Here is a 19,422-nt window from a genome sequence, read left to right as displayed (position 1 = left end):
TTAAATTAGGAGTAAAATTAACATAACAATCAATATGATTTTCCCATGGAACATTCCTTGTAAATACTGTATGTCTCCATACATTGGTTGAATCCCATCGATGAAAACAAGTATTCCTTACAAAACTGTACAGTCAAGTAGCAATATTAGTTTCTGGTTGTGTGACCATCAGAATATAACATATGACCCAGTTCACCCTAAATGAAGATACAGTAATCCTCGGCACAGAAAGAACCAGTAGTGAAGCCAAATTCAAAGATAAGAAGTCCTCCAGCCCTAATACAAATAAAATATATACATTTTATTCCCTCAAGTAGTTAAAAATTGACACACCCAAGTACAAAATAGTATTGGTTTTCCTTTAACTACGTTTTTCAGACTAACTAAGAAAGGCAATATCAATTTTTATCCAGACTACGGCTGGAGGACCTCTTATCTTTGATGTGTGGCCACCAGACCTAAAATATTGCCCCATCAGATCTATGCCTTTATTAGCCAGAATGGTTGGTTCCTGAAAAGATCTGTTCCTGCTGCGGATGGCTCAGTATGACCAAGTACATCCAATCTGAGCGGCAGCTAAAAAGTTGGGTACCCGCCTGCAATTTTAGTTTTTAGACCAATGATGACCATCTAATCGTTAGTGAGTCCTCACATATAGAAGGAGGTGCCCAATTTGGACAACATCTTGTTAGGGGCGCCCAATATTTTCCATAATTTTGGCTCATTGTGACTATTTGCAAAGTCACAAGGAGTCTCCATAGGTGGATCACACCATAGTAAGACATCAACAGGAGGGTGCTGAAGTTTTCTTAATGGCAATAGATGCCCGCATGAAATTAGACTAATGACCTACGTTTTTCTTTTTGAAGATATCCATGATGACAAGACAACCTTGGTACGCCGAGATTAAATTCTGATTCATCTTCAGATGGTGGTAGTTGAAAAAAATGGATCGGATTTTATTTGGATGAAAAAGCATGCAACGGATTTTGGTTCATATAAGATCACTTACATGAGCAGAAACACGTTGCGTGCCTTTTTATCGACATACAAGTCCACTCTACTTCTTGGAGTGAATTGGTATTTGATCGGTTATCTGAATATTGGTCATGAGGTTCATTTAGGAAGGTTACCAGGGTGGACCGGCGAATCAATCCATATTGGTGCATACATGTGTTCATGAAATTGCGCACAAGCGAGGATGCATCCTCAAGACCTATGACATACCAACTCTTGTGTTCCTTCTCTTCTACCCCTTTTCGAGATTGTTTGCTGAAAATATTTTTTTTTCCCTTTTTGGAACTTCATGGGTCCGAATCTTGTGCCAGCTTTTCATGGAAGACGCTCAAGCATTAGCTGGATTGCAAAGTTTCAAAAAAGGAGATTGGTAAATATAGTGTAGTAATCAAGTTTTACTGTGGTCCGTTAAAGAACATTACTCAACAAAATTTTTTTTTTGCATCCATCCCAGAAGAAAATTCCCTCTACTGTAACTACTTCTATACTTCAATGAACGCCTTTCACTGGACATTTCCTCCATGAACGCAACACCCAACAAAGACTAAACATTTGTGAGAAAATTGCCTCATATTATTTATCGGGATGTTACCCCGAAGTCCATTTGGAAGAGATCTACAAAATGATTTTTTGCTAATCTTGGATGAATCCTAGTGGACTGTGCAGAACATTAGCTCAGCCAAAATCATACGATGTGGAAGTGACAGCTGAACTAGGCCCGATACTGCCGTCATTTTCAGACACATAAAACTAAGGACTTTCTCACTGAAGCAGGAAAAAGTTTCAAATCGAAAGGACAGTCTCGTCTGTGCGAGAGGCATGTTAAGTCTTGGACAAAACAGGATGATGTATGTCAACTTAAAAAAAAAAAAAAGCTTGTACATTTTTCTTGTTTTACAGAATTGTTTGTTGATGTGGCTATTCAACTATTGAGAAATAGTTTGGACAAGTGCAAATATTGTATTACTAAAATTACACACAACAATGCCACCTCAACAATGCAAGGTCATTGAGAAGCTGTCGAGCTCGGAGATGGCTTGAGGTTATGAGCTAGTCTGGCCTTTGGATTTGTTAAAAAAATAAGATATATGTTAGATATATATAGAAAATAGCAGCAAACTAAATCCTTATATCTCTGTAGTATGGACCCAAAGGCACTTGAATTGCCACCAAAATATTCTTGAAGCAATTTCCTAGGAAGAAATCCCACCGTAATACAAACTTTATTTTTGTATTTTCTCCAAAGAAAACAGGAGGTATGTTGAGATACATTTGTGCCCTAAAGTAGTCCATGGGTTACAGATAATACATCTGTAATATGGTCTTGGGTATGGGACCTTATGGAGTAGAAGAGGAGTTAGATGGGAGAGCGAAAGGTAACACAACCCTGATGTTGAATGTTGAGTTGTATAAGGCCTCTTTCACACATCAGGTTTTCGCCGTCAGGCGCGATCCGGCGCTTTTGACAGAAACCGGATCCGGCGAAATGCAATGCCGGATCCGGTTTCCCCCCCATTGACTTGCATTTGCGCCGGATCGCGCCGGATGGCCATGCGTTTCATCCGGTTTTCGCCGGATCCGGCAATGTGTCGCGATCCGGCGTCTGGAAAAAACGGCTACTGTAACGTTTTTTGTCTCCGGCGTAAAAGCCGGACACGCCGGATCCGGCGCGTGCGGCTTTTTCACACAATGAAAGCCTATGAGTGCCGCAATGCGCCGGATCCGGTTTTTTTGGTCTGAGCATGCTCAGTAGCTCTGCCCACAAGACATATATAAAAGCAAGACAGTGGGACCCACAGCCACACCCAACATGCCACCCAAGAAAGCAACCAAACGCAGCAGGAGAAGGCAGAAGACCACTGCAGCACCATCAGCACCACCACCACCCCAAATGAAGCAGCAAATGGAACATGCTGAGGAGGGGAGGCCAGCAGCAGATGAGAGACGGTAATTATCAAATCCCCCATTCCTCCAAACTAGGGCTATTGAATATCAAGATATTCATTGGCCCTTTGTTTCTCTTTATTCAACAGCCGCCCAATAGATGCAGCAGCAGCAGCAGCAATGGCAGCAGGTGGAACACCACCCACAGGCATGGAGTGTGGCCACCAGGAAGACAGCACATCATCTTCTGGGAGCCCTCCCTCGCATCGTCAGCGTTTGACGGTAAGTTTTTATTTCCAAAATCCATCATCTCTGTAATATATGTCTATTCATTGCCTTTTATTTCAAAACAGGATTAACAAGATGAAGAGGAGCTCTCAGAAGAAGAAGGAAGGGGTGGACAGACACTTGGAGTGGGCTCACAATTGGTAAGTTTTTTGCATCAAACGCAGAAACACAACATCACACTACACACAACACATAGAAAACAATGTTCTGCAGACAACACACAGCAAACAAATGCCTACATCCAAAGACATAACATTTTTTGTTTTCTCCTCTAGTCTTCCCAATCTGGTGCTCGGCCAAGAGGTCCTCGCAGTGCCTCCCAGGGTCGTCGGCGACAGCAACGCGGCGGTCACCAGCGTGTAAGTATAAATATTTTTGCTTTGTTTTTTTGCACTTTTTATTTCATTTCTTTTGTGTAGGCTAATTATGTTATTTTTGTCTTTTTCTTTAACAGCCTTCACAGCGTGCTCCCGACTCTGACGGTGAGGATGGAGGACTCGATGTGGACCACCTCATCGATCTCGTCAGAGAAAGGGAGCCGCTCTGGAATATGGCTGGCCGCCGCCACGCTGACCTTATCGTTACCCGACGACTCTGGGAGGAAATCTGTTCGCTCCTTGTGGGCCGCTGGGAGGACCTCGATGTTCGGGCCCAGATTAAAGAGCGTAAGTATAAACAGTACCGGTTGCTTGATGTAAACCAGTGTTTCCCGAACTCCAGTCCTCGTGGTCCCCACGGATCATGTGTTCAGGATTTCTATTTACTATGGAAATCCTGAAAACATGACCCCTGGGGACCATGAGGACTGGAGTTTGTGAAACACTGATGTTGTATACTAACCACTCCTTTCTCGTTTCAGGGAACAGAATTGTGAATCGGTGGCGGTCTGTGAGGGATCGTTTCAAGAAGGAGTTCAATAAAGAGATGCGGGCCCCGAGTGGATCTGGAGGACGCAGGAGCAAGTACAAGTACGCACAAGCCCTGTCGTTCCTCCGGGAAACAATGGTCACTAGAAGGTAAATATTACACACCACATGTGAAAAAAAATGTTAGATGTAACTTTTTTTTTTCAGCCAGGGCCATACCATGTCAGTATTTTAATTGTTTTTTTTTTCTCTTTCTTCCACAGCTCGGTGAGCAGCACTCGGGAGCCTGCACGATTGGACCCTTCTGAGGCGATCCCTGAGGAGACCGGCACCGAGGGACACTTCGACCACCCCGGTACATCTGCACCTTCCCAGCCTTCCCACACATTCGACCCATCTGTCCCATCCACCAGCACAGGAGCATCGTGGCCGCCTACATTACATGAAGCTGCTGGTGAGGAGATCGCTTTCCCTTTACCCCACCCTTCTGCCCCTGCCACCTCTAGTACACCTGCGGGTACTGGGCGGCAGCGGCAGAGGGGTCAGGAAAAGAGTTATGCGCCAGAGTTCTTGCATCTGAATGCATCTTTCCAGAACTGTCTAAAAGTCTTGTCAGAGCAAATCTCCGCAGGCTTTCAGCAGATCAACTCCAGCATTCTGGAGGTGAAGACACTTCTGCAAACCATGCATTCAGAAGCAAGATCTTCGCCAAACCACACCTTTTTCAGGTCTGTTGTGGAGCGCATGGCAACACTATCTCCTACCCAGCAGATGCATGTAATGCATTCGTGCCACGGTGCTCTACAGCAGGTTACCTCCCAACCTCCACCTCCCACCACTGTAGTTCCTCCACCTGCACCCCCTCCAGCCACTTTCCATCCTCCACCTCCTATTACATCTGCACCCCCTCCAGCCACTTTCCATCCTCCCCCTCCTATTACATCTGCACCCCCTCCAGCCACTTTCCATCCTCCCCCTCCTATTACATCTGCACCCCCCTCCAGCCACTTTCCATCCTCCCCCTCCTATTACATACCAGCAACCTCACCAGTACCAGCAACCTTCCCAGTACCAACAACCTCCCCAGTACCAGACATCTCCCCACTTCCAGCAACCTGCCCCGTACCAAACTCCTTCCCCGTACCAAACTCCTTCCCCGTACCAAACTCCTTCCCCATACAACTTTCCATCAACATCATCTGCTCCTACAGTCCCTGCCCAACCCTCCACTCCACCGCCCACCACCTCTTCTGCCTCCCACATGTCCACCCATTCTGTATCTTTTTCCACACCATCACCTCTAACTGTTCCTTCCCCACCACGATCCCAGTCCTCTCTCCACACTCCCATTGTCGAAGTGTCCCGCAGCCCCTCCAGCAGTATTTCCACCCCACACTACACCGAGTTATAATGTTTTTTTTGTAATAAAAATGCCCATTTGGTTGGTTTCAAACCTTTATTAAAAAAGTTTTTTTAACTTTAAAAACAGTTTACACAAAAAAAAATATTTTAAATAAAAGTTAAATTATTGTTTACACTGGTTGTCTGTCATTTCTTTCTGCGGCGAAATATGTTTAAAAAAAAGGTTAAATACAGGGTATTTAAAAGGTAAAAAGGTATTCAAAACCAGGTATATAACTGTGGGTAAATTTTAGCTTTTTGCCACAGTTGTGTTCCTGGTTGTGTTTGAAGCAAAGTATTTCACCTAAAAAGTTGTGTTTATTGTTGGTGATTTCCTAACAATGTACACAACTTTTGTTAAAAGGTGAAATACTTTGCATAAAACACAACCAGGTACACACCTGTGGCCTAAAGCTAAAAATAGTAAGACCATGACAAGATAGCCAACTTTGGTTGGCAAAGGTATATACTGTTGGTCCAGAAGGTACACAAGTTTGGTAGGGCACAAATCTTCCACACTCTGTCATCCTGCCAGTGTACTCTGCCTTGAGGTGACAAAGTATAGTGCAAAATTGTCCCTCATTACTGAAACCGTCACAGAACTTCTAGTGGTAATATTTCCAATGACAACATCCATCTTCGCCAGTAACTTGCTCTTCTCTCCAACCTGCACTTTCTCCTCTACAACCTGTCAAAGAAGGGCTGTAGGAACATGCTATATATAGTTTTCCAGTAGCCAATCCCGTTCGGAAGGCCACAAGGGTCAATTTTCAAAAAAAGATCCGGCGTAATCCGTCGAAAAACGGATAGAAAAACGGATGAACCGGATGAGACGGATCCGGTTTTGTCTGTCAAGAACAAGACGGATCCGGCAGAAAACCGGATCCGGCACATCAGGTCTTACAAAACATTTGCCGGATCCGGCATTCCGGCACGACGCCGGATCACGCCTGACGCCGAAAACCTGATGTGTGAAAGTAGCCTTAGAGAAAAAAAATTGTTTGGAAAGGTCTGATTTTGAATATCAGGGTGACAGCCATCAACAATAAAGCTGACCATTTGCTGCCATATGTGTGATTGACAGGTGTTACTTCTGATCCCCCCCACATACACATGGAAGCTCAACTACTAATAGAGACAGTCAGCCAGTCACAAAATCAGCAGGTTTGGTCAACATTCATTGACCATTATAAGCAGTTCTTAAGGGTAAGTGCGCACGCTGCGGATTCACCTGCGGATTTTTCCGTGTGGATCCGCAGGTAAAACCGCAGGAAAAGTGACCTGCGGTTTTCCTGTGGATTGGCCAGTTGTTTTCCCCTGTGGTTTGACACCTGGACAATGGAATAGGTGTCAAACCGCAGCGGAATCCACAGAAAGAATTGACATACTGCGGATTTCAAACCGCAGCTTTTCCGCACGGAAAAATCCGCAGCATGTGCACTGCGGGTTTGAAAACCCATAGGATATGATTATACTGTACACTGCCTGCGGAATTGCTGCGGATCCGCAGAGGCAAATCCGCTGCGGATCCACAGCGGAATCCGCAGCGTGTGCACATACCCTTAGACTTATTATTAACCTGATTTTATTGGCCAGGAATGGGTGTTAAATCCAAATAAGTGTGACGTTGCTAAAGTGTACCGGTCCTGTCTAATAATGCATGAAAAAAGTGTGGCCTTTCTGACCCAAACCACCTACTTAATCCCTCACTTTTAAGCATGAATTGCTCCTGTCATTGTCTAATGGCTTGCCAGCCCTGTAATGGGAATCTGTCTCTGTTATGAGTGTATGCAGTTTGTCAGAAAGGACAGGATGATCAAAGAGACAAAGACTCACCCCCATTTACTAAGAAGAAATAAAGACCCTTCCCCCTTACTGTGAAGTGATAAAAAAACCCGCCCCACTTACTGTGAAGTGATAAAGACCTTCCCCCACTTCCTGTAGGGAACTAAAGATTAGTTGCCACTTCCTGTAGAGACAAACACCTTCCCCCACTTCCTGTAGAGAGAAAAAGAACAGCACCCACTTTCTCTAGAGTTACAAAGATCCGCCCCTACATCCTGTACAGGGACAAAGACCCACCACGACTTCCTGTAGAGAGACAAAGACCTGACCCCACTTCCTGTACAAAAACAAAGTCTCACCCCACTTCCTGTAGAGAGACAAAAACCCGCCCCACTTCTTGTAGAGAGACAAAGACCCGCAATTACTTCACGTAGAGAGACAAAGACCCACCCCCACTTCATGTAGAGAGACAAAGACCCGCAATTACTTCATGTAGAGAGACAAAGACCCACCCCCACTTCATACAGTGACAAAGACCAGCACCCCACTTCCTGTAGAGCTATAAAGACCTGCCTCCACTTCCTATTTTCATAAAGACCTGCCCCCACTTCCCGTTAAGATGCAAAGTTTGACTCTACTTCTTGTAATCCATCTCAGCTTCTAGAGATAGATTACACTTGACAACAGGTAGTGGATATTAAGTGACAGATAACTGGCCAGGCAGTGGGGGTGAGACACAAGATTTAAATAAAGTGATTTGCCGATTGTCTATCACATTACCTATCAAATGGGATTAAATTGTCTAAAAGTTCAGTGACCCTAATAGATAAACTTATGAAGAAAGGTAGAGTTGGAGCTACGATTCAGGTTGTGAGTTGTAAGGGATTTTTAGAATCAGAAGAAACTTTCAATTTAAATCTATGTGACATAGCACTGTGGTTGTAGATGTCTCCACTTCAAAGAGTTTCTACAGAAACCGCTTGGTTTATGCTGAAATGTAAAGGAAACACCCTATAGTGAAGCCAAACCTTGGCAGCGTTACGTCTTCCTTATATGTTGGATTGATTTCTACATTGACACCCAGAAGGTCTTAAACTAGCTACCTCTTCTAGTACAGTGTCTGGTTTAATTTCCATACATTTGAAGACGTTAAGAGAGAAATGTAAAGAGGTACATATTTTAGCCAAGTAACTCATAAATCAAAACTATAGACATTCTTTTTTGGGAGATGCTTACAAATATTACAGATCTCGAAAAGTATAAGACACAATTTCATAATGAAGTTTCAGTCGTCTGGTGTTCATGGTTGGTGATCTCGGTAGAGGCTGAACGTCTTGTATCCTCACCACATCGTTTGTGCATAATTTTATGCCTACAGTGTACACAGAGTTATAAAAGCGAAATGTCAGGTCCATATTTTTCTCTTTTTTATTGATTTAGTCTTGCCACTATGATCAGGCCTAGAAAGTTTGACCAATGCCATAGTATAAGGTGGTGATGCTTCCTGGAGGTACCTGATTAGACATAAATCCTTGGTACAGAAACATAACACAAGTAAAGGTGACCTGGCCTACGAAAGACTCTTATGATGGGTCTAAGCTCTGCCCATAATGACCCTCCAAGTCTTCAAGATCTCAAAGGTCCAGCAGAAGACAACTCTTTTTCAAGAATGTTGAAAAAAGTCACTTGCCACTAACAAAGGATGAACGCAGTCTATAAATATAGACAGTGGTCCCTTGTAGCTCCAAAGTCTGTCACTGATCCTAAGGTCACATAGAAAAGTATGAAAGAGGTCTAATTTCCCCAGAAGCACAGGATGATGATGATTGTGGTTGGGTTGTACATTGTCAGCATCGAATCATACTTCATATCAAACATCGCTTCTCTCTTTAGCTCCTCACCTTGCCAGAACATATAATAAAATACAATAACATAATAGTAAAACTTTACATTCAAGGGATTCTAACTGGGAGATATCACAATTCCTGACTTGATGAATAATCTGAAATAAAATTTCCTGTAGATTCTGTAATCTATATCTATCTATCATCTATGCATCTATCTATCATCTATCTATCTATTATGCACAGCTGTGCTCAAAAGTTTACATACCTCGCCAGAATTTTTGCTTTCTTGGCCTTTTTTCAGAGAATATGAATGCTAACACCAAAACTTTTCTCCACTCATGGTTTGTGGTTGGGTGAAGCCATTTATTGTCAAACTACTGTGTTTTCTCTTTTTAAATCATAATGACAGCCCAAAACATCCAAATGACCCTGATCAAAAGTTCACACACCCCATTTTTTAATACCGTGTCTAACATCAATGACAGTTTGAAGTCTTTTGTGGTAGTTGTGGATGAGATTCTGATGGTAAAGCTGACCACTCTTCTTGGCAAAAAGCCTCCAGTTCCTGTATATTCCTGGGCTGTCTAGCATGAACTGCGCATTTGAGATCTCCCCAGAGTGGCTCAATGATATTGAGGTCAGAAGACTGAGATGGCCACTCCAGAACCTTCACTTTGTTCTGTTGTAGACAATGACAGGTCAACTTGGCATTGTGTTTTGGATGGTTATCATGTTGGAACGTCCAAGTACGTCCCATGAACAGCTTCTGGGCTGATGATTGCAAATTTGCCTCCAGTATTTGCTGATAACATGCTGCATTTATCTTTCCTTCAACTTTGACCAAGTTTCCTGTGCCACACATCCCCAAAACATCAGCGATCCACCTCTGTGCTTTATAGTAGGAATGGTGTTCCTTTCATCATAGGCCTTGTGACCTCTCTCCAAATGTAATGTTTATGGTAGTGGTCAAAAAGTTACATTTTGGTCTCATCGCTCCAAATTACTTTGTTCCAGAAGTTTTGAGGCTGGTCTCTGTGCTGTTTTGCAAATTGTAGGTGAGATACTTTGTTGCATTTGCGCAGTAATGGCTTTCTTCTGGCGACTCGACCATGCAGCCCATTTTTCTTCAAGTGCCTCCTTATTGTGCATCTTGAAACAGCCACAACACTAGTTTTCAGAGACTCCAGTATTTCAGCTGATATTATTTGTGGGTTTTTCTTTGCATCTCAAGCAATTTTCCTTACCTTTAGTGGCCATTCAAACCCATTTGTGTCAACTTCTGTGCATGTTATCAGGCCAAAGTCATCACCAGGGTATGTGAACTTTTGATCAGGATTATTACCTATCTATTATATATCTATCATCTATTATACATCTATTGTCTACCGTATCTATTATCTATCCATCTATTTATCATCCATCAATCTATCATCTATCTATTATCTATCTATTATCCATCTATCATCTATCCCTTCTATCTATCATCTATGTATCCATCCATCCATCCTTGATATACACATACACCCTATATACAGTACAGTCTCAGGTAATTACCATACTTTGCCCCTCCATCCTTTCCATAGGGAAAGAGGCACCCACCTTGCGCTGACCTATAAACCCTTCCACTCCCAAGTGACATGGGCTTGGCCATAGTCTCCCCGCTCCCCACCACGCGCACACACATGACATCATCTCGGCTTTTTGTGCCTCCACTCCATAATCAGTTACACTCAGGAAATTATACAGTAATTATTCCGAGTCAGAAATAGATCCAATGTGTAATATTGTAAATCTAGGTAATTGAAACAGTAGAGGCAGTAATCCGTGTAACACCACTGTGAGTACACAGCTTTAGCTCTTTCTTTTCTTCTCGTTACATGTTGTCTGGGGCTGATGTATAAAACCCGGCAGACGGGATCTTACCGGGCGCGTTACATATCTTTATTAATTTAGTAACCGGAGGGGGAAAAAGGAATAGAAAAAAAAAACTGGATATACTCTGCAGACTTTGTCTATTCCTTCTCTCCCTACTGATATATAACTGTATATAACATATAGAAATAATACAAAGCCAAGGAGGCCGGGGAATGTGATGGGTCAGGAGGATGAAAAAAAGGATAAAAAAGCGGAAAAAAAAACCAACTTAATAAAGTATAGAAAAGCAAGCGAGCGATGTGCGGTGCCCCACACCTACATAACATCTGAGTAAAGACCTTCAGTCACTCTTTCCATTTTCACCATGCAATTACTCCTACTGTTAAACAAATTGTCCTTAAGGTACAGTAGCAAACACCGGGTTTATTTTCTGTAAAAACACAACCGGTTTCAAGCATTACAAAACTGCGACTCCAATCTTTCCTCTTTTTTTTTTCCCCCTCTCTCCTTCTGTGCTTGTACCGCACTCGAGGTGAACATAAGCTCTCAGTTTGATCCCTCTCTCACCATTGTGCAAAAGAAGCTTTAAATCTTCAGCATTTAAGTGCAGGAGAACATCAAAAAAAAAAAAGAGAAAAAAAAATCAAGAACGCAGACACAACAACGGTAAAGCGGGCTAGCAGCTTACTAAAGATTATCAACCTGAAGACGGCCTGTAATAGATTTTATAAAGCACTGATTTCCCATAAGAACTAAACATTTTCTAGTCTGTTTTTTTTTTTTTTTTTTTTTAACGCTGCTGCATTAATTCAGCTGCCACAAAAAAAGGAGAAAAAAAACAGGTTTAACTAGAAGTGTCTGTTAGATCAGTCATATGGTACACACGCAATTATTGACATTTTCCCCCTGATGTTTACAAAGCAAAGACAAAACAACAAATAAAAAATAAAAATATAAATATGTGAATATAAATAAAAAAATATATAAAAATATAATACATAAATATATGAGTGTATTAAATATATTAAATAAACATATATATATATATATATATAATATAATATATAAATATATTAGTATGTTAAATAAATAGCGTATATAAATATGTACAATATATAAATATATAAGTATATTAAACAAATATCTGAATATAAATATATAAAATATAATATATAAATATATAAGCATTTTAAACAAAAATATATTAAATACATAGATTAATATATTAATTGAAATAATAGATGAAAATATAATATATAAATATATAAGCATATTAAATATATATATATATGCATTTATATTATATATATGGTGTATATACACACATAAATGCATATATACACAAATATATATTTACAAAGTAAATATATATTATTTTCTATATAACATTAATTTTTTTTTTTTAATATTTTTAAAAAATGTTACAAAAATATTTAAGAGGCAGACCCAACCTCCAGCCCTCCTTAAGAAAAAATAAATAAATCTGAAATTCGGGAAAGAAAATGAAAAATCGTTAAAAAAGTAATATTTTTTTTTTAAAAAAAGACATTTTTTTTTAAATTCTAACATAAAAATGCCATTTAAAAAAAATCTAATATAGCGAAGTAATTTCTAAATAATTAAAAATAAATATATAAGGGGGTTGGGTTGACTTTAAGCACATGATATTCAGTCCAATGACCATGATGGGCTGGTTTTCAAAGAGGTTAAAGTTCAAAAGTAGCCTTTCCCTATGTCTTAAGGCAATGCTAAAAATGTTAGATTTTTTTTTTCAACTTTTTTTTTTAAGCCCTAGATTCACATGATGCTTACGCTTGGCTACCATGGACCTAGTGAGCTAACCCAGGAACGGTACTAAACAGCATGGAGGCTGGGGATTTAACTTCTCTCACTGTGCTGTAATCCTGAGGCAATGACAATCTGGATCACGAGGAAATCAGGACCCCCACTTCCCACCTCCATCACCATCATCATCACCACCACCAACAGCCAACCAAACCCACCCCGATGCAGAAAATGCCCAAAAAAGATACAGAAAAAGTAAAAGTTTTGATGCTTCTTTGAAGACTTACTGAGTTCCTTTAAGAAGATTGCTCTCTCCTTGCAGTATAAGTTGTGTTCTGGCTTTGGTTGGAGGGAAGGGGGGCGGTTGCAGAATAGTGAGAAGAAGAAAAAAAAAAATTTGAATAAACAGGAAGAAGCTGAGCAGCTCAATCTCACTTTAAAGTGAAAACTCAGTGGAACGTTGCCCTTTGTAGGCAAGGACAGGGGACGCGCCTGTTAACAGTAGCAATGTAGCAATGTCTGCTCCTGCTACATGACAAAGTAACCACAAGAATTCCTACCCACAAAAAAAAAAAATTAACGTTGGAACTTGCAGGTAAGTTCACAAGTCGTGGCCGCCGCCACCGAAGACTCTCTTACTGTAACAGATTTGACTTTTTTCTTTCTTTTCTGACCACAAGTCCCATCTGTAGGCACATACCAAACTAATTACATCGGCGGACTGGACCAACAAACAATAAAATACACTTTTTAACCCCCCCTCCTTCTAGACAGCTAAATGAGCTCATTGTACAAAAAAAAAAAAAATAAAAAGGCTGCACCCCCCCCTTCCTCCTCCTCTCCCTCCTGTTATGTGATGAAATACACACTACATACTGGGATCTGATGAATACTAGCACTCATATCTTCCTTCATGCTGCTTACAATCATCTCTGTGATGAGATGTCATTGACGCTTTAATCATACTTACGTCTGGCCATTATGGGACTAAAAGTACCAATATGCCCCGGAAGGCATTAGTAAGACCAGTTGGCACCTGTCGTTGTAAAGAAGCTGTAGGTGGTCTAAGGCACGGTGGCATCAAGTGTCACTTGTCGTAAATACTGTATGTTATTTATTTTATTGTTTTTTTTACTGGTGTAAATGCCACCGTTCTCCTGAATCCGGCGATGTTTTTCTTTTCTTCCTGCGCCTCTCCGTTCCTGAGATATGGCCCTTTCTTCCCGATATTCAAATCTAGTCTTGTTAGCCAAATGGGCGTAATCATTAAACCACCCACTTGTCTAAAAAAAAAAAAGACTAGATTTAAATACAGGGAAAAAGAGGCCATATCTCAGGAACGGAGAGGTGCAGGAATTAAAGAAAAACATCGCCGGATTCAGGTGAACGGCGGCATTTACACCAGGGGAAAAACAATATACATTTACAGCAAACGGATGGATATAGATGCCAACATGAAGTTGAAAAGTGCAAGAGTTCAGGGCTTGGAGATAATGGCAGGTCCCACAACAATTTTTTTTTTCTCTGAAGAAATAGCACCACACGTCTACAGGCCGTGTCAGGAATTGCAGCTGAAACAAAACTGGAATATCAGATATTGCCTTTGGACAAGAGTGGTGTTATTTCATGAAAAAAACATGTTTTAAAAGACACACTCTGTCTGTTAAGCGTCAGATTCCTGCCTCTGCACAGGAGGAATCTCGAGCCTTGCCTTCTGCGGTCTCCCATTCAGTCCCAGCCGCAGATGAGCCTGCTCAGCAAAGAGTCACTCCCAGTGTCTTGCTCAGGCTAGTGCTGTCAGGTTGGTTGCTGCTGCCACCTTTGGGTCAGCTTTGGCAATCCGCACTAGCCACCAGCGAGCAGCTCCAGAGGCTAAGTCCTTTTTGCAGCCTTCTGAGCATGCCCGTGGGAAAACCTCTCATTTGGGGTCGGGGGTCACACGCTCAGGTCCTCAAGCAGCTCTGATTGGGCCATCAGGAAGGTCCCGGAAGGCTGCGCCTATAAAAGGATCGCACGGCCACACGCTAGTATAGTCTGTAATTTGTAGTGATGTGTGTGATGATGGATGCTTGTGAACCGCTGACTGACTCATTATGAAACCCCTTCCCTCTGATACGCATGTTAGTAGGGTTTAGAGCTTCCAGTCAGCGCCGAGTAGTGGCCCTGCCTAGCGCCGCAGTGCTCCCCGCTCCTGTCACATGTTAGCGCCAGTGTGCGCCACGCTACATTAGACACTACGGTACCGCACATTCAGCAACATCAGTCAGAGCGGCGCCATGTGCTATTAATGCGCTTTCCAGACCAAAGCTTAGGCTGGTTAGTGGCGTCCGCCAGAGCTATGCTGTAGGTACTTCGTGCGGTATTCTTCTACCAGCTGCACCCTGTGACTGTTAAAAGGGCACAGCGTTCAGTAAGGGTCTCTCCCTGGCGTCGCAGTTGCGGCGCCGAACGCTAGTGGGTCTAGAGGGACTCTAACCCCGTGTCCTTGGGGCAGGGTCCTGTGACCAAAACACTAGCATTCACTCTGCGGTATCGCGACCCTGTGAAGCAACAGGGTCCGCCTCCTATTCACCGGGTGAAGTTAACCCTTGTGTGTTTGCTATACCGCCAGTTTCCGTCCGCCATTACCGAGCAGCAGTCTACAATCTCTGCACAGTGGACCCCGGGCTGCGAACGCACCTCATTACCATCTTTTATTATTTGGTGCGTTCCACCAGCCCTAACACTGTCTGTTTTAAAAAATCACTGATAATCCCCATGAAATAATTTTGTGACATCTTTTCTTACAACTCTGCTTTGTGCTGTTCCTCTTGTTTAGATTGACAATTTGGTGTTACCATTCCTCTTGACAAAGGGGAGTGTCCCTACAGTCTGATACCAACAGCATTGAATAAGCAATGTAAGAGTGTGCAGTGGCTACACCCCCTAACTGGCTAGACTCCATACGTGTCAAGTCTTTTCCGCAAAAAAAAGTTACAAGGGGAATAACAGAGGAACAGCACAACTCAGAGTTCTAAGAAAAGCTCATGGGACCTACAATGGTTTACGAAACTGTAGAGCTGGTCAGGGGATTAACTACAGTGTGTGGAGGTGTGGACCTGGCCGAGGAGCCATTAGGAGCCCGAAAGGTCAATTTGTCCCATATGAGAAGACTAATCCTATTACAGTTGGGGCTCTGTTAAAGATTTCAGGGCCCACAATCTGGAACTAGGCTTGGTATGGCAGCACTAGGAGTCCATATGGAACCATATGGACTCTGTGGGACACCCCACGGTGCATCTAGGGTATCTATCATGAAGGGATATGGAATATAGCCATAATTAGGAATCCTGCTACATGAATATGTTTTCTTTGTGAAATGGGCACTACTCTGCCCCGGTATGCCTCCATGTGAAATCAGAGGCACATGGAGGTATGGTAAAGCCCTACAGACTGCAATGGGTTCTGTGGAGGTCTACAGACTGCCATGGATTCTGTGGGGCCCTACAGACTACTATGGATTCTGTGGGGTCCTATATACTGTTATGGATTCTATAGGGCCCTGTAAGCCTGCTATGGGTTATGTAGGACCCTATAGACTGTTACGGGTTCTGTAGGTCCCTATAGACTGCTATGGGTTCTATAGGGCCCTATAGACTGCAATGAAATCTGTAGGGCCCCATCGACTGCTATGGGTTCTATAGTATCCTCTAGACTGCAATGGTTTCTGTAGGGGCCTATAGACTGCTATGGGTTCTGTAGTGCCCTATAGACTGGTATGGGTTCTTTAGTGCCCTATAGACTGGTATGGGTTCTGCAGGGCTCTAAAGACAGCCATGGATTCAGTAGGGCCCTATTGACTGTTATGGGTTCTGTAGGGTTCGATAAATTGCTATGGTTTTTATAGGGCCCTATCGACTGCTATGGATTCTGTAGGACCCTATAGACTGCTATTGGTTCTATGGGGACCTATAGACTGCTATGGGTTCTGTAGTGCCCTATAGACTGCTAAGGGTTTTGTAGTGCCCTATAGACTGGTATGGGTTCTGCAGGGCCCTAAAGACAGCCATGGATTCTGTAGGGCCTTATCGACTGCTATGGGTTCTGTAGGGCTCTATAAATTGCTGTGTGTTCTACAGGGCCCTATAGACTGCTATGGGTTCTGTAGGGCCCTATAGACAGCCATGGATTCTGTAGGGCCCTCTTGACTGCTATGTGTACTGTAGGGCCCTATCGACTGATATGGGTTTTGTAGGACCCTAAAGACAGCCATGAATTCTGCAGGGCCCTATTGACTGCTATGGAATCTGTAGTGTCCTCTAGACCATGGGTCCCCAACCACCGGTCCGCGGCCCAGCACCGGGCCGTTGCAGTGCTCTTGCCGGTCCGCGGACACAAGGGGAGCCGGCGGCGGTGCAGCAGCTGATACTCACTCTGCATCCCTGTCGGCGTGGCAGCTTCATCCAGCGCTGAGCGGTCAAGTGTACCGCTCATTTAAGGTCATGAATATGGACGCCACTCCTCTCCCATAGGCGTGGCGTCCATATTCATGGACCTTAATGAGCGGTAGCATGTGACCACTCCGCACAGGAAGAAGCTGAAGCGCCGCGAGATGCAAGGAGGGAAGTTCAGCGACGGGAAGGAAGTTCAGCGACGTGAGGGTAAGTATGATGGGGGAGCCCAGCCATACATACACGGGTGGGAGCGGAGCCATATATACAAGGGAAGAAGAGTGGGAGCGGAGCAATAAATACAAGGGAGGGAGAGTGGGAGCGGAGCCATAAATACAAGGGAGGGAGAGTGGGAGCAGAGCCATAAATACATGGGAGGGAGAGAGGGAGCGGCGCCATAAATACATGGGAGGGAGAGTGGGAGCGGAGCCATAAATACAAGGGAGGGAGAGTGGGAGCGGAGCCATAAATACAAGGGAGGGATAGTGGGAGTGGAGCCATAAATACATGGGAGGGAGAGTGGGAGCGGCACCATAAATACATGGGAGGGAGAGTGGGAGCGGAGCCATAAATACATGGGAGGGAGAGTGGGAGCGGAGCCATATATACATGGGAGGGAGAGTGGGAGCGGAGCCATAAATACAAGGGAGGGAGAGTGGGAGCGGAGCCATAAATACAAGGGAGGGAGAGTGGGAGCAGAGCCATAAATACAAGGGAGGGAGAGTGGGAGCGGAGCCATAAATACAAGGGAGGGAGAGTGGGAGCAGAGCCATAAATACAAGGGAGGAAGAGTGGGAGCAGAGCCATAAACACAAGGGAGGGAGAGTGGGAGCGAAGCCATAAATACAAGGGAGGGAGAGTGGAAGCAGAGCCATATATACAAGGGAGGGAGAGTGGGAGCGGAGCCATATATACAAGGGAGGGAGAGTGGGAGCGGAGACATATATACATGGGAGGGAGAGTGGAAGCAGAGCCATATATACAAGGGAGGGAGGGTGGGAGCGGAGCCATATATACAAGGGAGGGAGGGTGGGAGCGGAGCCATATATACAAGGGAGGGAGGGAGGGTGGGAGTGGAGCCATGCATACAGGATGGGACAGGGGAGCAATGCATACAGGATAGGACAAGGCAGCCATGTATACAGGATGGGAGGGTGGGAGCAGAACCATGTATACAGGATGGGAGGGTGGGAGCACAGCCATGTATACAGGATGGGAGCAGAGCCATGTATACAGGATGAGAGAGTAGGAGCAGAGCCATGTATACAGGATGGGAGAGTGGGAGCAGAGCCATATATACAGGATGGGAGAGTGGGAGCAGAGCCATATATACACGATGGGAGAGTGGGAGCAGAGCCATGTATACAGGATGGGACAGGGGAGCCATGTATACAGGATGGGAGAGTGGGAGCAGAGCTATGCATACAGGATGGGAGAGTGGGAGCAGAGCCATGTATACAGGATGGGAGAGTGGGAGCAGAGCCATGTATACAGGATGGGAGAGTTGGAGCAGAGCCATGCATACAGGATGGGAGAGTGGAAACAGAGCCATGTATACAGGATGGGAGAGTGTTAGCAGAGCCATGTATACAGGATGGGAGAGTGGGAGCAGAGCCATGCATACAGGATGGGAGAGTGGGAGCAGAGCCATGCATACAGGATGGGAGAGTGGGAGCAGAGCCATGAATACAGGATGGGAGAGTGGAAGCAGAGCCATTTCCTTGTAGGCTCCAATCATCATTAGCAGTGACGGTCATCAGTAGAAGTAGCCCAGTGCTCCCACTGAAACAGAGAAACAAGCCAGGTGCTTCCACTCATTCAAAACCTATGGTAAGTTGAGTCACATTATAAATGTTATAATTAAATGATAAGTATGCACTGCTAAACTACAGCTGCGTCCATAGCCCCGCCCCCTTATGACCAAAGCCCCGCCCCTGTCACATCTCCATCCCCGCCCTGCCGGGCCATGGAAGAATGGTTTTGCTTGAAGCCGGTCCCTGGTGCAAAAAAGGTTGGGGACCACTGCTCTAGACTGCTATGGATTCTGTAGGACCCTATAGACTGCTATGGGTTCCATAGGGCCCTATAGACAGCCATGGATTCTGTAGGGCCCTCTCGACTGCTAAGTGTACTGTAGAGCCTTATCGACTGGTATGGGTTTTGTAGGACCATAAAGACAGCCATGAACTCTGCAGGGCCCTATCGACTGCTATGGGTTCTGAAGGGCCCTATCGACTGCTATGG

At 44.0% G+C, this 19,422-nt stretch overlaps 1 protein-coding gene across 12 annotated transcripts in view; it reads right to left on the bottom strand.

Moving 5' to 3' along the window:
- Positions 1–19,422, bottom strand: part of FOXP1 (forkhead box P1) — a 794,287-nt gene that overhangs the window by 190,712 nt on the left and 584,153 nt on the right. Inside the window, exon 1 of one of the 12 annotated variants that reach the window (XM_073569715.1) lies at positions 13,036–13,144. The exons of the other annotated variants lie outside the window; for them this stretch is intronic. The gene's annotated coding sequence lies outside the window, so the exon portion shown is untranslated. Of the gene's footprint in view, positions 1–13,035; positions 13,145–19,422 lie in introns of those variants that run through there. 12 annotated transcript variants of the gene reach the window in all.

This window comes from Dendrobates tinctorius, unplaced genomic scaffold (genome assembly GCF_039654945.1).
Source record: "Dendrobates tinctorius isolate UK_male_01 unplaced genomic scaffold, ASM3965494v1 ptg000027l, whole genome shotgun sequence".
NCBI lineage: Eukaryota > Metazoa > Chordata > Amphibia > Anura > Dendrobatidae > Dendrobates > Dendrobates tinctorius.
The sequence above is the reverse complement of the archived record's forward strand: the minus strand, read 5'-3'. Positions and strand labels throughout refer to the sequence as shown.